Source organism: Protopterus annectens, chromosome 6.part0 (genome assembly GCF_019279795.1).
Source record: "Protopterus annectens isolate FY-2018-M chromosome 6.part0, PAN1.0, whole genome shotgun sequence".
In the NCBI taxonomy this organism is placed as follows: Eukaryota; Metazoa; Chordata; order Ceratodontiformes; family Protopteridae; genus Protopterus; species Protopterus annectens.
This window is the reverse complement of record NC_056737.1, coordinates 1869415906-1869436341: the sequence shown is the minus strand read 5'-3', so window position 1 is coordinate 1869436341 and position 20436 is coordinate 1869415906.

Here is a 20436-nt window from a genome sequence, read left to right as displayed (position 1 = left end):
AAGGTTTTAGCCTGGTGAGTAGTTTAAGGGGAGAGACTTTGCAAAATGTTATTTATGTGCTTATTGTCAACAGCCAATAAACGGGCAGAGGGAGATAATCATTTTGTCAAATTATCATACTATCAACGAATTTAAACATACAAACCTCCTAAAATTCTAAGATGACATCTCTAAATTAGAGCATAACAGTAGTATCCACAATGCTGATAATGAAAGAATTGTGCAGAAAAGATACACTCGTACCAGGACAAATTAATTAGATTGGAATTTCCCACCCAATTCAAGCCAGTGGAGAGGTTTAAAAGCAATCCAGTGTGGTGGTACTCCAAGCATTAATAAACTACATAATGAAAGGAAAAAATTCCTAAAACTACATAGAGGAACAAATTACCTCCAAATTAAGGAAAACACAAACAACTAGATAAGAATCTAAAAACTGACATAAAAACATAAATCCTTCTTTAGTTATATCATAAAAATAAGAAATCCAACATGGCTCTTTGCATATTAATAACAGAACTAACTATTCAGATCCAGTGGCTATCACTAACATACTGGTTAATAAATTTATCGCCAACTTTACCCATGAGAAATGTATGCCAAATCTACCTACCTACCCCTGGAATCATGTCACCAATCCACACAAAAGATCATGTACTGAAAGTACTGTTCAAAACTGAGAACATCTCTTCCACAGTGCCGAATAACAAATCCTGTTGCCTAATTAGTAGCACTAAACAAACACTGACAGACCCAGTCTACAAACCTGGCATTGCCTCACATGAGTGATGCACACTTTTTCTAATGCCACTACACAATGGTGGCCGTACCTCAGACCCTAGTTATGACAGATCCATCAGCCTGAGAAGTCTTATATGCAAAGCCATGAAATGCATTGTAACTGACCCAATTAACTGTGGTATCTAAATCTTATCAGGCTCAAACCCCAGCAGTTTGGCTTTGTCATGGGTAGGTCCTGCCTAATGAATCTTGTGAACTCCCCAAGCTCTTAATTTTAGACAAGCTTTCCACACTGTGTACTGTAACCTCTTCAAGGCATGCAATAGCATATTACATAAAAATATACTAAAGAAATTCAATGAACTCCAAATTGACCATATGTGATTAGATGGATAGTCAACTGGTTTAGAGATAGGAGTCACATTTTGAGATTGGGGACAGGATCCTCTGAAAACAAGAAGGTAATCAGTGATGTTCCACAGGGATCTGTTCTGGGACCTCTGCTGGCCAGTATTTACTTTGCTGATCTCTACATTTCAAATGAGGATCTCTACTTAGAGTTTACAGCTGATTGTAAACTAGGAATTGCAGTGAAATCCCACCCCAAACATGCACACATGTGCTACAGCTGGTGTAATATAAATGTGCTCAGGCTCAGTGTCAAAAAGGGCAACATCGTTGCATGTAGCAAGAACCCCCCCCCCCCCGGTCCTTCTTATAACATAGGCAATATACCGCATAAAAATGAAAATTATTTGACAGACTTGGGTACATGGGTGAACAGCTTCCTTATATTAGACCATCACGTTGCAACAGTGCTTAGGAAAACCTTATACCTTGCACTGCTCATAGCCAAAGGCATTTCTTCATATATGAAGAAGTCTTCACCTCTTTGTACTCCACACTGATTAAACCCATTATTGAGTACAATGTTCACATGGGATGTACACTACTAAGCATATCAAGTAATTGGTGAGACCTGAGAGGTTTCTAATGAAAAGATCAGGGGTTTAAAAGACTTGAACTGCCACTAAAGACTGGAGGCCTTGTCCCAACTCTCATTTTCATACAGAGTCCTTAGGGGTGATTTGTGCCATGCTTAACCTTTATGTACTCCATTAAATATTATAAGGATAGAAAGAGGGATATATATATATATATATATACATATATATATATATATATATATATATATATATATATATATATATATATATATATATCAAATGCAGTACCTTCCCCTCTTTGGAAATAATCTCCCTCTTCAAATTCAGCAGTGTGACATAGTATCTGCTTTTAAAAAGGGGATGGCTAACTGGGTGAGTGTTCAAGGAATTCATTCCTGGCATGACAGACTTGGCCTTCCTTGAGATAAATGGCATGGATGAAATGGCCTTTTTAGCTCAGTTCCCTTGTAACGCCTATGATTCTATTAGCCCATGATACTATAGCTACAGCTACAGAAATACAAATATATACACAGATCACTATAGATATACTGTAGATATTGATATAGATAAAGGTATAAACATAGATATAGATATAGATATAGATATAGATATAGATATAGATATAGATATAGATATAGACATAGATATACATCTATGAAATACTGGTCCAATATATATCTCATTTATCAAAACTTGTAACAATAGCATCATACAGTTTTCTCCCAGATCTCATTATTCATAGTTACAAAAAACAAATGTTATACAAGTTATACACAATCATCAACTCAAATACCTGATGTTTGGCCAGTTAGGTGAATATCAGTGTAAAATGATTGGTTATTTTCTTTTGTGTGTGGGCATGTTTTAAAACTACCTTTCTTGGTGGAGGAAGAGGAATTTGCAGCAGATAAACAGGCACATAATGACATATTCACAAGGTATGCAAGTAGAAAGACACCCCAGCATAAATATCATTCTGAGTTTTGTGCAGGGGGAAGCAAAGAACTAATGAATAGAGCATTAAAATTAGCAAAACCTATCATTTCAATATGATTGCTTTTGGAATTCCATCACAGTATTAATTCAGAAAATAAATAAATAGATATGCACTGGATACGATGGATAGATGCCAAGCTTTTGAAGACTGAAATGGGAAAAATTAATCATTAACTGCAGTATCAAAAGGCTGGAAATGAACCCACTTTTATTCATTTTAGGGCATGCTCTGCTTGGGTTACTCTTGCCTTGGTAAGCAAATGCCTAGATGAACCTGATAGAAGAGACTTTATGGCAATCTAAAATAGGAAACTGCTGTTTAAACAGTGCACACAATTTTTTGGCTAAAATCAAATGTAGCCAGTCATTAAGAACTAATAATCATAGGACAGTCCCATAACTAATATCCATACAGCTGGTCAGCATCTTGTCCTAATTTGCAAGTAAAGTCATAAGAATAAATTGTTCTTTGCTTAGGCTGCATGAAGAAGCATTCTTCTCCCTCTGTTGCTACTATTTATCAGTCAAAAGAAAAATGTCAGCAATGATTTTTATGTTAAACAAAATTGATGAGTAACTACTCGTCATGAAAGTGAGGTTATCAGATTGTGACTCTGTCTACTTTACAATTGACCAGTGGTAAAGACAACACACATAATGTGTGTTTGGTTTCACTGTGTGGATGTTATAAGCATGATATTTACTGCTATTTGTATTTGTATTTGTGTGTGTGTGTGTGTGTGTGTGTGTGTGTGTGTGTGTGTGTGTGTGTGTGTGTGTGTGTGTGTGTGTGTGTGTTTGTGTATACTTCACTGAGTGAGTGCACAATTCCACAAATGACACTCTCTCAATCAAATATCTATTAAGGTTCTATAAAAACATATTACCAAAGTGCAATTTCAGATGTATAATTATGGGCCCCTATCAGTTGATCAAGTTTTCAGAAACTCAAACTCCATATAGTCGAGACCATATGATCAAGTTTTTGAAAACTCAAACCTTTTGAATGGAGATTGTGGTACTGTAAGGATCTGGAAATTTATACTTTTCCACACTGTAGTGCAATCTTGGAGTTGGTATAAATAATTTGCAGGGAGTGTGGGGGTTCAGGGGGGTTTTCCCCCCTGCAAAAATGTAAAAAAGGTAGATTTTTGTGGGGAGGGTTGATGTTCACGTTTTCAGAAACAGTCTTATGGTCTCTTCAATAATTTTTGAAGTTTTCAAAAAGTCAGTCGTCTGATATAGACCCATAATTTTACAGAGAAAGCACCTGCCTTTTCAGTGTTGTACTTTCCTATCTCATTTTTGTGCCATAACGATTTACGTACTCTTGCTGATAACTTCTTTTGTTTGACTATCCTGTCTCTGCAACTATGTAGAAGCTTGGAATGTCTTGTTTCTGGCTCATCTACTTTCCAAAGTTATCTCATTTAGAAACAACAAAGTCTTAATTCTTTATTTCCTTATCCATTGTTAGATCCATTTTGAATATATTCCACTTTCGGCATGTAGATTTTCTTACCAAAGAAATCAATGACCTCAAGATCCAGAGTTACCCAGATAGACTATCAGCCTTATTTCTGCACTTGGACTCTTACAGATTCCTCTGTAGGGTATCCATGTCAAACCTTTTAAGCCGTGAAAGATGCAAACCTTCTTGTCTTCTTTTTCCTTTGCAGAAGAAATGATTCCTCAAATACCCAGTTAATGTACCTAAAGCTCCATTAACAGATAAATAAGATATGCTGGCATGGAAATCACATGGAGTCCAAAGCTGTTGTGTATTGCAAACATTATGCCTTACCAGTTCTCACCCTGGACTGTACCTCCCCTGTCACAAAGGGTGAATTCATGAATACCCATCCAATTACTGAGGTCTATTTAAAGGAAGATAGTTTACAGAGATGCTTTTTCTGCATGGACAACATATTCCAGAGGTAAGGGAGATTCTGAATAATGAATCTGTCTTTCTCCACCACATTGATCTGCTGAAATAAGTTTAGATCCCTTGTTTTGATATTTGTGGGACTGTTTGATTTGTAAATGTGCAAGTAATCCTTAACTACTGCGTGATCCAACTATTTGATAGGTCTGATGAGGTACATCCCAAAGAGGGTATTGTGTTCTACAGTTGTTCTGTTCAGTGAAGAATACAAAGAGACAATAGCATCTTTAGATCTTTGGGATAGTCCCTTTTCGATCAGCTGTGCAAAGCAGAAAAAATTCCTGACAACTATTGCCATATGGTGATCATAAAAGAGGCAATCAACCCTGGTTCCCAGCTCTCTAACTACATTTTCAATTTAAAATGCAGTATTGTCAATGATATATGCGGGGGGTTACTTGTCTACCAAAAGCAGCAATGTTGCATTTTTTAGCATTTTAATTTGAGCCCATTTTCAATACATCATGCATTGATAAGTGGAAGTTCCTGCCTGAAGGCTTCTGTGACAACTCCTGGTTTTCAGCCATTCACAGACTTGGTTAACCATAGGCCATGCTTTTTAGTCTGCAGGTGAGTGAAGTAAATATTGTTCCCAGTATTTAGACTTGTGGGATACCACTGGTCACCTTCATTTTCTCTGACATTGCCAATGCAACCCTCATGGTATGAGTTCTTTTAGCTAATTAGCTATCCATCTTACCACATAGGGGTGTATTTGTAATGTATTTAGTTATGCTAGGGTGGTGGATGGTGTCATCATGAGTCATATCCTAACATATCCCTCACTAATGAAGCAAACTCCTCCTACATGTCAAGCAGAGCACCACCCTTTCCTCCTTTAAGATAAACTGGATTTACTGAATGGCAAACCTAAATTTTGAATATGGCTCATTGGCTAGGTTTAGGATCTGTAGATTTAGTATGGCTATTCTTAATTGACTGAGTTCCTACAATGACTGTTTTGAAATTTTAGGACAAAATATAAAAAATATATTGGCATTTTGAGATTGTAGATTAGCAAATGATTGTGTCTGGTCTTGATATTGCCATAATTTTGAGATGTATCTTACAATAAATGATTTGTATGGTCCTATGTTTTAAAACCAATGTAATATTCTTACATGATTCTACTCCAGATGATATTACTGAGTGTTGCTGGTTCTCAGTAACTTATTTTATGATATAGGATGATAATTCTTTTTCTATAAATCAGATTACAAACTATTCATAGAAGACGTCAAAGCTATACATTTTGACTCCCTCTGATGAATAAGTATTCTTAAATGTATTATTAAATGGGATAGACTTTAGTGTTGTAACCCATGCTCAATGATAACATTTAGTCAAACTATCTAATGGCTGCTCTAAATGTCACATTTCAAATGTATTCAACACTATTGCCTTACAACACATGACATTATGCTGTAGTTTTTTTAAGCAAGGCTAATTATATTTTCAAGGCTTACTGTGTGCACGTAGGTTGATGAAAACAATTCTGCTCTTACTGTATTAATTTGTTATCCAGGTAACTGAGCTGGCCTCTCCGGAGATTACCAAGACCTAGATAAAACAGACAAAGACAAATACAATATATATAATTATGCAATAAAAAGTTATTACTATTTCAAAATGTGTGCGCAGATTTGACAGACAATCAGAGTGCCCATAATAAATTGAGCAGATACAGTAAAAACAAGTCTAGTCCCTGAAATTTTCTTGTCTGGCCAGAGTTTCTATTATGAAATGCAGCATAAATCTTCAATAACAGATTTTAAGTGTACATAAAAATAATGGAACACCAGAAAACTTCTATAAAAGACTAATGAGCTGACAGTTATGCTGACAGGCAGTACAATCTGTTGTGCTGCCAGTAGGAATATTTCTTAATTTAACAAACTTTTCAAAATGTGCCAGTTTAGTATTACATACTTCACACAAAAGAAAATAAATAAAAAAATAAAAATAAAATAACAGAAAAATATATACTCTTCACTAAATTTCATATGAAACAGCATACTAAAATATTGCACATCTCTTACTAAAGTAAGGTTACCACCCTTTAAGCAGGCCAAAATGGGGCATGGGGTGTGGTCAACATGACACTGGCCACACCCTCTTCCATGACATCACCACAGGAGTGGCAAAGGAGATGCTGTTATGGGTACAACTGTGTGAAGTTATTACAGCATACTAAAAAATCTCACAAACCACTTAAATAGTACTGTTTTAAAGGTAAAAGTGAAGCATTACTGCAAACACACACATTACTCAGTTGTAACAATAAGTAAATTTTGCAGAAAAAGCACTACTCATATTAAACAATTATGTTTATTTAAAAAAGCAAAAAAAAAAAATCTTAAAATTCTATATACCACACTAACTATGACTGTTCTGATCACAGCAAACTTATAGCACTAATTTAGCCAGCCAAACAATGCAATAAAGAACAGGCTCAACAGAGGCACAGCCATATGCACACTATACTCTAAGCAGTAGAGTTTAAACTTATTAAAGATAGCATTAAAAATAAAATACACACATTTCCACATATAAAAGTAAACTATCTTAAAACAGTCAGAAGAACATGCACCTAGTAGAATATCAAATGGTCTACATTTACCTATTAACATATCCCCTCAAAAAATAAAAAGTTATGCACACACGTTTTCACTTTTAAAATTAGTTCTTAAAAGTCATCACTAAACACCCACTATAAAAAATACCCATATCAGTACATCTTAACTTCTTGAAGACAGCATTAAGAAAATAATTTACACGCATTTCCATCCAAAAAGTACAAACTGCCCCAAAACATTTTCATCTGTAAATGCAAAGTACCCTAAAACAGCCACAATAACATTAGAAACATATCAAGTACACTACATTGATCCAGGAAGTTTGCCTCCACAAGAAAAAAAAACTTCTATACACATATTTTAATCTTTAAAAACTACTGCTTCCAAAGCATCCCAAAACAACCGCAACTATAGATTAAATTTTATAAATTTGTTCTCTCACGCACTGGTATGATTCGATCCATCAACCTCCGCCTCCCAGTCTGCTAGGATTACAGGCATATGCCACACACCTATATATATATATATATATATATATATATATATATATATATATATATATATATATATATGTGTGTGTGTGTGTGTGTGTGTGTGTGTGTCACATGTGCAGCATGCATGTGTATGTATATATATATATATATATATATATATATATATATATATATATATATATATATATATATATATATATATATATATATATATAGATATATATAGATATACATATATATATATATATATATATACACACACACACACACACACACACACACACACACACACACACACACACACACACACACACACACACATACTTCTTGTACCTTTAGAAACTACTACTTGCAAATCTCAAAATAACCACTACACTGATTTAAATACCATGCATTGCACACATTTACCTCTACACATTACAAAGTTGCAAACTAAAATAAAGCACAATATTTCCATTTTTTACAAAGCTAGAGCCATAAAATACTATTTGTACTTACTTACCACTACAATCACAGTCTTTGCTGGGCTGGCTGGCATCCCTGCTGGAGTGGCTGGCTATCTGGCTGGCTGTTGGAGTGGCTAGCTGGCCGCTGAAGTGGCTAGCTGGCTGGCTGACTGCTATAGTGGCTGCCTGGCTGGCTGCTGAAGTGTCTGACTGGCTGGCTAGCTGGCTGCTGGAGTAGCTGGCTGGCTGTTTGGCTGACTGATGGAGTGGATGTCTGGCAGGCTAGCTGACTGATGGAGTGGCTGCCTGGCAGGCTAACTGGCTGGTTGGTTGGCTGGCTGCTGGAGTGGCTGGCCAACTGGCTTGCCACTGGAGGGGCTAGCTGGCTGGCTTGCTGCTGGAGTGACTAGCTGGCTGGATGACTGCTGCAGTGGCTGGTTGGCTGGCTAGTTGCTGGAGTGGCTAGCTGGATGGATGACTGCTGGAGTGACCAGCTAGATAGATGGCTGTTGCAGTGGCTAGTTGGATGACTGGTTAGCTGGCTAAATGGATAGATGGATGGCTGGCTGGCTTGCTGGCCACCTCTCTGGCTGGATCGCTGACTCCCTGGCTAGCTAGGCTGACTCTCTGGCTAGCTAGGCTGTTAGAGAAGAAAAAAAGACAAATCTTAATTTTTGTTTTGTTAGCAGTTGTAGAACAGCTAATAAACCACTCTACAGCTGCAATCTTTGTAGCGCTCTTCCTGCTGTAATCCCCACCCCCGTCATGAATTGCAGCCAGCCACTGCACAATTTACAACATCCAGACCTAACAGCAAATAGCTTTGCCTGCAGGTATTAGTCAGTGACAACTGAATCGCTGTGGAAAAGCCAAAAGTAATTGAGGTTTTTCCACAGTGATTCAGTGCAAGCAAATAGTGGGACCTTTCAAGTCCTACTGTTTTGCAGAGCAGGCAACAAGATAAGGTAGCTCAACGCATGAGTGTCTTGCTGATAACAGGGTGGGTGACAACCTTATACTAAAGGTTTCCATTACAGTTCAATTGAAGTTCACATGTGAAAAAAGGAATAGAGTTACAGAGAAGAGGAAGTCCAACACAAATTGAACAGGTCAAAACTATATAGTTCAGCAGACAGGCACTATAACAGACAATTTCATGTACACAGGTAGAAATGCACATTTTAGAATTACTCTTTTTACGAAGTTAATTTCACAAAATGTACAACAAAGTTAAACGTGAAGAGAAAATTGTGGCCATTTAATCAATATGTATTTCGGCATGAGTTACTTTTACAGTGACAGCTTTAGACTTGGATTTCTTGCCTCAGCAATAATAGATGAGGATTCTGGGTCTGGGTAAGTCAAACTGCAAATGATTAATGCTTCAGAAAGTGCTGTCTAGCTATGCCATATCAAACATGAGAGTGACCTGTTTAAACACTAAACCTAATCTAAGACCTGCTCCACCCCATAAATTAGTGTCTTCAATACTTAACAGCACAAATAGAAGAAATGAGTCATTGCTGCTCTAGTGCAAAGTCTGTCCTTTGTAGTTTTTCAATGTCTTTTAATAGAAATTTGCTCTCTGGTCAAATATTTTCTGCAGGCTTCAGCACACAATATACAGTACTCTTAAGTAAAGAGAGACAAGTGTCACAGGACTCTGAACAAGTCAAACTAATGCTTATCACCAATATGATCAGCCCTTCTGCCAATAATTTATAAAAAGTTTTTTTTTGATTGTTTGTTTTTAGAATGGACATCACTTAATGCATATTTTGCTTGTCCTTTCAAAAATGTAATTCTGACATACCTATTTCAGCTAATCAGTAATGCCAGACATTGCAGTTTCATACTTACTGTACCAAAAAAAAGGAGATAAAGAAACAAATCTTTCTCTGTCTTCACACCTTTCTCTAGCAAACCAACATACTAACATACAAACAACTTAGACAACAGCACCTAATTAATAAATAAATCTGCAACTAAATTGCTAAAAATTAAAACTCAAAAAGAAATTGGAAAATACTGTTCCATTGCTGTCCCTTACTCTAATTGTACACTGCAGGAAAAAGTCATTTAACAAACAGTAATAGATTAAATAACTATTAATAAACTTTAACAAAAAAAATTGACATACACTATGCATAAAACTAGTGTTTTTATCAAAATACTAAGTGTTTTCCTTCCACTGGAACATCATCAGAAATGTTATAACATCATTTTCTTTACTTTTAAAAAGTCCACATATAATTAAATAAAGAAACTAATAGAATGCCCCTTTGTTTCATCATTTGAAAATTAATTCTTAAAAAAACTTAATGTAAAATACAGCTACCCCTTCATTCAAATATTTGTTTAGCACTGGCGTGCATAAATAATGAAAAAATCAATTAGTGTATATAGAGAAACATCAAATCATCAAAGCCATTTTGAATAACCCTTCAATAGGATCAGTCAACCAATTAACCATCAAACCACCCAAAATTACACCTATTTTTTAAAAATTAATAATAAAAAATAAAAACTAATAAAACTTGATCCCAAAGTGCCCTAATTTACATAGTGCATAATTTTCTGATGACTACAATTCTTGCCATCTAATGTTTTAATCCTTATACAAACTTGAATAATTTAGCACTTAAAGTTAACACATTACTGATAGAAACCCTTTTATTAGTCCCAGGGGAATGAATTGCTGCTAACAAAAGCTACCAAATCAGTTCCCTGATTCCCAGTTGCCACCTCTGTCATTTTTAAATACATTCTCCAGAATGAAAAACAGAAACTTTTTAAACTCTGCACATGCACATATGTGCTTACTTAATGTGCTATTCAGGTCCTGTTACTTAATTGCATATATATGTTGATAAATTCTCTTTCAAAGGGGCTGCTCTGTTTTTCTAACATAGAAAGCTAAACAAGTTATACAGGTGGCAACATATACCACACCTTTCATGTTACAGCTAAACCTTCCATTGGTGCCAAGGTAATTACCCACAATAATGTTGGGACCATCATAAATATATACCTACATTACGGGCATCCACCACATTTGAGCATTCTTTTTTTAACTAAGGATATAAAAAACAACATACTTGGCATCAGTCTCAAAAACTGACTTAATGTCTTTACCTTTTTTATATACTCTGAAGAACAATCATCAAGTTCAGGAATTGAATTAAATGTGTGGAAAACCCCTGTCCATTTTTTCTTCAAAATATCCCTGATTTCATTAACATTACTTTCATAGGGCAAAATCATCATTGTATGATAATCTGCCCTTATCTGTAGATGAATTCATCCCTTTGGGGAACTTAATTATAGGCTAGAATACTAATAGTCTTTTTTTAGCAATTGCATTACTAATATTGTTCAAAAGATGTTCAGGGTACTTTCTAATCCTGAACATTTGTTTTAATAGTTCCAATTCTTTGCCAAATTTAGTATCTTCTGAGAATAATCTAGATAGTTAAACCATCAGGCCCTTTAAAAAAATGTCTTTTTTGCCAACATGAGTGGTTGCTGTAAAAGTGTAAGCAACTATTAGAAAAAGTAGGTTTTCTATAGATGTTGGATTCATATCTCTTTTCAACACTGTTTTCACTTATAGTAGCATCCAAGAAATGCATATATTCCTCATTAACAGACATGGTGAACTGAGGAAAGAAGTGTTTTTATTAATGTGATTAAAAAGTCCCTAAGTACACCAATATTGCCTTTCCAAATAATGAATATGTCATCCAGATAAAGGGAGTACTGAGCAAAATATTCTTTATAAGGTGCGGGGAAAAACAAAAATGCTCTCCAACAATCATAAAACTAAATTTGCAAAAATAGGGGCTGCTACTGCTGCCATATCTAGGCCTGTAATTTGTTTGTATGGCTCCCCTTTAAAATAAACAAAGTTGTTTTGTAGTACAATTTCCATTGCCACACTAATCAATTAATATCATCATAGGTGAACTTATAGTTAGCAATAAGTGCATCCTGAAACCATTCAATCCCGATATCATGGGGAATTACTAAAAATAAATCTTTTACATCAATATTTACAAATAGGACCCATAAATGTACTTTTCCCCAAGTGTCTTAAAAAGTGCCAGAAATCACTCAAAATGGGCTTGTCATTGTCCAAGAACCCTTTCAATCTGACATCAACAAATTTTGCCAGTGGTTCCATGCTGGAATCTTCTGCACCCAGAATCAGCCTTAAAGGAGGGTCATTTAAATTTTTATGCATCTTGGGGATGCCAAAAATAGTGGTCACCAAAGGTTGTTTCACCCTCAACAAAGCAATTGTTTGTTTAGAAAAAACAAACTCGAACTCACCATCATTCAACCATAAATCCAATTAATGACAAGATATGTTTACTTTATTAATAGACACATTACTGAAAATTTCACCTTCATTATATAATTTAACATCTAGAGGTGTAATGCAATTAATGAAATGTATCCATAATTACAACCCCCACTCCCTTTATAATTCTGACCATAGTATTCCTACTGAGTCCATTTAATAATTTCCTTTCTTTGCATTTAAATTAAAATAAATACAATTTCTGTAGTTAATACTTCATCTTATGTCAGCTTCACAAAGTTTTTCAAATAAACCTATTGGAGGAGCCGAGGGAGTTGAAAACACTTTTCCTAGAGGGTTCAGTGTACAAGTCAACCATTTTGTTCTTTACCATCAAAAAACAGTTTTAGGTTCAACTTAAAAGTAAAACTTTTTAATTCAACCAAGATATCAACTAAATCAAGCCTACTGAAATAAACAAAAATGAAACCTTTGACAAATATGCCTCCAAATTCATGTGTAATAACCAAATTACTACAATTATAAATTCTGAATCCATCAACAATATGCAAGGTACATGTGTGGTCAAAAAACACATTTATATTATTTTCTTTCCTCTCCCTTTGTACCTCCAAATTGGGCTCTGATTGCTGCTCATCATTATAAAATTACAATGAGAGTCCTCCATCACCCCCCCCCTTTGTCATTCCCATTCTTTTTCTCCATCAACCTGGAGGAACACCTCATCAGTGGATACTTATCTTAAAAAATCACTGTTCTTAAAGTGTGAAGTATTCTCAACAAAGGGAGATTAAATGACCTAGTAAGCATAAGGTTGATGTTCAATGTTGAGTCTTTTCAAGAGTGGGTATGCCCTCTTCTTTTTGTAATCCAGTTCATCACATTTTCATTTATTTTCATTGTGTTTCTTAATAGTAACACAGTGTTGCTCAATCTTGTAAAATATATTGTGTAAAAATCTGAGTATCTGTCAAATAAAAGATCACTACTGATCTCCTTTTCCAACTTTTTGATCTCTTGTTCCAGGCTACCCAACTCGATCAAATAACTCCATCAATTCCCCATGTAATACTGAGCCTTCAACCAAACAGCTAAGAAATTTAAACATCCAAAGACCTTTGGGAACCCAGTTCTTTCATAAACAGTCTTAAAAAAAGATGCTATCCAGTTGCAGACCCCTGTATTTTTTTAAACTTTACAAGCCTGAAAATCTTAGTCTGAAGATCCTCATAATGGATGCTTAGCTTATTATTATCATTGGATCACAAATTAAAACTACATTTAAAAATAAATTAAATTACAAGCAAATGCTTCTGGACCTTGTTTATGCTCATTAAACTAACTGCTCACAGCAGCTTGATTGCCACCTTCCTTAACAACAGTAGCATAAGCAGTTTGTGGTGAAATAGCACCACAGTCTTGAGAGATGTTATCATATTTCCACCGCCAGCAACTTGTATTATATTTTGCAAGTTCCGTTCAACTTGACATGACCCAGTATTTTTAATAGGGGCAGAGGAATGAATCAATATATCAAGCTTATCATTCATCTGTGTTAACAATTGAATTAGGACCATTAAATCATGCAGCCCATTAGATTTATCAAAATCCAGACCTTCTTGGCTTACAATCATCTCGTGGGACATGGTAAATGGCAACAGATGGAAACAAAACAAAAATATTGTATAAACATTGCCAAAAACATTGACTACAAAAAAACAACAGAATTGATTTATAACATGCATAAAACTAGAGTGTTTGTTAAAATGTTAAGTGGTTTTGTTCCACCAGAACTCCATCAGAACTGTTATAACATTATTTCCTTTAATTTAAAAAGTCCCCAGCTTTAAATATTAAACAATTATATGCAACCCTCAGTTATTTTAATTTAAAGAAAATAATATAAACTCCTCAACACTGATACTAATACATATTAAAAGTAACCAATGGAGACAGCATAGTACACTCTCCTGGAAAGTACAGAATATATCACGAGCCTTCTAACAGCTAACTACTACACAAAACCAGTGTTACTTCCAAACTATGAAGAAAACAAAAACAAAGAAAACAAGAAAATGGAAAAAAACATTGATGTTATATGTGGCAGTGAAATAGAAGAAATATTTAAAATAATTGGACAAATAAGCAATTAACTTTCCAGCAGCAAAAAGACATTTCAGCACCAGCAACAACAAATACAACACTATAAAATCGTACTATGGCAGCAAGCAATATACATATATAATATATATACATACACATACCAGTATACGACATAAAGAAATGAAAAATGTGAAAACAGAAAGAAAATGCAACCAAAAAATAACAAAGCCAACAAAAAATACCACCAAATAACATCACAAGAAATAGAATTCTTAGAAGTACAAAAAGAGGAAAATTCAAGGAAGCAAACAAAGTGGGCTTTAAACATATTTGAAAACTGGCAAAAAAAAAAAAAAAAACCAGTACAGCATAGACTTATATTACACCAGACAACTTAAACGCAGTACTAACAGAATTTTGTGCTCCTGTGAGAAACACAAATGAACAACAATATAAGGTCATTTGTAGCAATATGAACAGGACTAAAAAGATATACAAATAATCCCCATTTAAACAGAAATATCAGCTTAATGACAAAAATATGACCAACAAATGCTAACTATGTATTCACAGCTGTAATTAAAAATACAGAAGAACTGGAACAGAACATTACAAGCCACTAACAATATTAATAACAGAATTTAGAAAAAGCAAATCTCTTACACCAGAAGTATCACATTGACTCATGAAAAAGTCTAGTTTGATATACAACTGCATTTTGGAAGGTGAGGAAATGAAGGTACAAGGTATCTCACCCAAGATAGTATCATCATAAAAAGTCATGAAGACTGTACAGAATACATAACAAAAACTTCAATTAATATTCACTGTGCAAAGCTGCAAAAAATATCTTCAAGAAGAAAAAAACTAATGCAACTTGGTAAAATTCAAATGTGGTATGCAACAAAAACAATAAGTCAACTACCTATCAAAAATGCTACCAGATATATGTAAAGAAATAAATATACCCAAAAGATACACAAACAACTCCTTACAAACCACTGCAGTAACTTTACTACCACAATTAAGAATGGAAGTTACATAGATATGAGTATAACAAGGACATAAAAGTTTAACATTGTTGTACCCCTACTACCTGCCATCAGTGAATGAGTATAAACTATGGGGGAGAATAATATCAGTTACATACAAAGAAAATCAAACAAATACTGAATATCTACGTACTACAAAGGCTGAAAGAGTTCACAACCTCTGCAAAAAATGAAATGCCACAATATAGAAAATACAAATGATGAAAATATCTCATAAACAGCACAAAGAAACATGGAAAAATAATAAACTTCATATCACTAAGCATCTATACCACAGACAACCAGCAAAACAAGTAAGTAAAAATATCAATTGGTATATCTTAAAAACTACTCATGAAACAAACCTACATTTAAATAAACTTAAACTCAATATTTTGTTACAGGTACTACACTAAGAAGAACCCAACCCAAGAAACAAAGATAAATGAAGAAAGAAACAGAATAGAACTATAAAATGCAACAAAAAAAACAGAATTTAAACAAAACATAAACATCTTTGTTATATTTATTTTATTCTTGTCTCTACTAAACATTGTTGAAATGAAAAAGCAAAGCATACAACAATTAAATAAATGATTTCAAGTAAAACTGTGGAAGTATTTTTTCTCAGAACTAAGTGGAAGAACAAACACTAAAACACAGAAGAAAAGAAATAATTACATGCCATCCTTGAGTAAAACAAGCATTACCTACACTCAGCCATGGGTTATTACTAAATTATGCAATGACTGGCCATTAATATTCCAAAATGCGCGCGCTGATTGGTCAGTCCAATCAGCTTGCCTGTTGTAAATCGGAGCATATACTAATGGCAAAAGGTCCAGTCGCCAAGATATTTTTCCACTGGTATATACTGTAACTTTTATTTTTTTTAACAAAAATAAATAAAATCCAAAATCCGGACTCCGGACATACCAGAGACCCAGATTGGAGAAAATACTAGAAAAATCAGGTACGTTATTTAAAACTAAATACAAATGCTTGATTTTTCTTGTATTTCCTCCATTCTGTCTCCCTCCTGCCCCTAAACTGTCCAAAAATTTTTTTTTATTAAAAAAAAAAAGAAAAGAAAAAAGAAGTAATGGAGACCTTATTTTCTCCGATGCTTCCTTTGCCCAGCATGGATGTACTGTGTAAGCATGGGAACACAAGTCCCATATGCATGCACAGTACATCAGACAAAGCCCCATGATGCTGGCAAAATGCTGAATGCCACCACGGAGGTATTATACAAAGACATTACTTAAGAAAAGTAAGCATTTTTTTTCTTAAATAATGTCATTGTATGATAACAATAACCGACTCCGTGGTGTGGTATATTGAAGATTTACCCACGGTTGGCTTTATTTTATCACTCCTGCTTTGCCCTTGTGATTAAACTACACCAACCGTAGATAAATCTTCAATATACCACACTGACATTATTGGTTATTGCTTAAATAGTTAACTGTAATCACTCAATCAGTATGTATTTATTTATGTGTTTTTTTTTGTGAGGGGGGAGAGGGAGAAAGTCAAACTTCCCAGAGAAAACTCACAAAAGAGGACATGCAGAATCCATTCAGTGACCAGAGGTCAATAATGAACTTCAGACTCTGGAGCTAATACACAAAGAATTGCCAATGTCTTTTTTTCAATATGTTGATTTTTGTTTTAGAGGAATCGTGTTGTTCCATCAACAGTATTTACACTGAATGCTGATTTACTGAAAAAATAATTGCCAAAATTACTTTTGTCAAGCCTTACAGGCAAGTCTTTTTCTTATTCTTTTGCAGAGGAGGGCAAGCTCCCCCCCACATCCTCATGGGGGTATCCCCTACATCCTCATAGGGGACCACCCTCACCACATGTGCATACACACACACACACACACACACACACACACACACACACACACACACACCCTGAACTTATATATATATATATATATATATATATATATATATATATATATATATACATACACACACACACTCGGGGAGTTCCATAACAGTAGATAAAAGAGAAAACTCCACTGTTGCCTAAAGTTATTTCAAGAGTTTTTGTTCAGTCTATCATCATTCACAGGGACCTGCTATTGACTGACATACTGCCGTTTTAGAATATAATCACATCACTTTTTGAAGGACTATAAAAGTTGATATTTTTATCAGCATCTAAAATTGCACACTTTAGAATCCAGATTATGATTTTGAAGTCAGTTCTAAAATCCCTTTTGCTGCTGTGCATACTTTCTGTTTATTCATTTACAGTTTAATATCTGACATTATACAATGACCCCCCCCTCATTAATATTCCAAAATGTGCATGCTGATTGGTCAGCATGCCCCTTTTTTTTTTTTTTTTTTTTTTTTTTTTAATGTTGGAAAGCAACGGAGAACGGAAGAGCTCTGTTGCTGTTATCGCGCTATGTTAAACGAGTTTAACATAGTGAGATATCTTAAAAAAAAGCAACGGAGATTCTCCATTGCTTTTTTTAAAACTGTCTCACTATGTTAAACGAGTTTAACATAGCGAGGCAGCTTTAAAAAAAGCAATGGAGAAAGAAAGATCCCTGTTGCTTTTTTTTAAAGACATCTCGCTATGTTAAACTCTTTTAACACAGTGAGACACCTTTTAAAAAGCAACGGAGATCTTCCTTTCTCCATTGTTTCCACATACAGCTCTGATGTACTGTGTAATCATACGCATGCGCAGTACATCAGAACTGCAGCAGAATACTGGACAGCTGCGGAAGGGCAGCAAGGAGGCATTATACAATGCCATTATTTATGAAAAGTAAGTATTTTTTTTCTTAAATAATGTCATTGTATAATAGCAATAACCCACTTCTGTGTTGTCAATGCTGGATTTACCCACGGTTGTCTTTGTTTGGCCACTCAGTCTTCGCCCTCATGACCAAACCACACCAACCATGGGTAAATCCAGCATTACCCACATCCAGGCGTGGGTTATTGCTGTACTAACAAATGTTTGTTTCATGTGTCCTCTATGTAACATATGTTCATAAAAGGGGAGGTTATCTCATGTTTGACCTGATGGATATTAAAGGAACATGGACTCCTCATTCAAAAAATGGGATGTAATAATACCTACACAACAGTCAAAGTAGGGATTAAAACAGGAAAGTATGATATGTCCAGTAGCTTATTCCCTGCCTTAGGTGTAGACTGTGTGATAACCTTCTCTTTCAAATAGGTTTAAAGTTATTACGTATATTTCTGATATACCAGGTGGAAACACACAAGTCAATGTTTTAAGGCTATATCATATTCATTGTTAATTATTCCTGAAAGCCCATAGTTATTAGAAATTAGTGTAAATTTGTTACTGATAACTGCAACAAGATCATTTATTTAAACATGTATAGGACTAGAAGCATTTTGAAGCTATATATTTGATTAAATAAGTCATTGTGGAAGTTGTGCATTTCATAAAACTTATTTACAGTGTTTGCAAGGAAGAGTAATAACAAAATGTGTTATGCGCTGTATTGATTCTGATTCCTACAGCTGTAAACACTCCAGTCACTGTTATGCTGTCTCTGCCATCTAACTCCTTGTCATTCTCTACCTACCTATCAGTCTATAGCTGAGAAACAAAAACATTGCTAACTTTCCTAAATCAGAACATTTTATTGCTAGAATTAATACACTTCTAAGACAGGCAGGTATGCATATTTTAGACAAGACAGTGAAGTTCCTTTCTCTCTTGATCAGGAAACTACGTTTTTTTTATTTTCAGTACTGAAACTGTGTCTTTTATTTACTGTACTTCTTTGAAAAAGCTGTCATTTGCTGTTTTTTTAATTCCATTCATTAGTTCTGTATCATGCATTCCATGCCTAGTATCTTGTCTACTTTTCCACATCAGTAAAGACTAATTATTTTAGCAATAACCAGTGAATGAGTGTGGTATATTAAAGATTTACCCACAGTTCATGAGGTGCGACCATGAGGGTGAAGCCCGAGTGATTAAACAAAGGCAATCATAGTTAAATCTTCAATATACCCACACCCATGAGTCACTTATTGCTATTATGCAATGGCATTATTTAAGAAAGAAATTACTTACTTTTCTTAAATAATGTCTTTGTATAACAGTGATGTGGTGTTCTTTCTCAATTTTTCTGCATTCTTCTGCTTTGTTGATGTACTGCGCATGAGTATGGGACTTACATTCCCACACTTATACAGTACATCAGTACTTTGGAAAGCAAGCAACGGAGAAAGGAAAATCTCTGCTGTTTTTTTGTTTTTTTTTTTTGAGAAAAAAAATTTGAAATCTGGACAGTTTAGAAGTACGAGATAGACAGGGTAAAAAATACAAGGAAAATAAGGCACATTTCTTTAGTTTTGCATAATGCACCTGTTTTTCCTTGAACTTTCTCTGCCCTACATATGTACCTCTCAACATGTTAGTTCAAGAAAACTGCCAAGCCTTAAATAAGGGGGCCGAAGGTCCCTATTGTAAATGTTGCTCTTATAAACTTAGAAAGCTGCTAGAATAACAGGATTTAAGCTATCAAGCATTGAGTTCCATAGCATATATTAATAGAAGAAAGTCCAGCTGGACTTCAGCAGCAAGGCTTTTTTTTATTGATATATGCTTAATGTTACTATGGGGATGCTGGTTGGGTTGACCAATCAACATGCACATTTTTGCGTACTACTGAGCTACCATTATATAATTTGTAATAAATCACAGTATTGAAACTGTAATTCATGCTTTCAGCATTTTTGTAGCTCCCGTGTCTCAGCATCATAGACAGTTGTGTCTGACAAGAAAACTACAATGATATTTATCAGC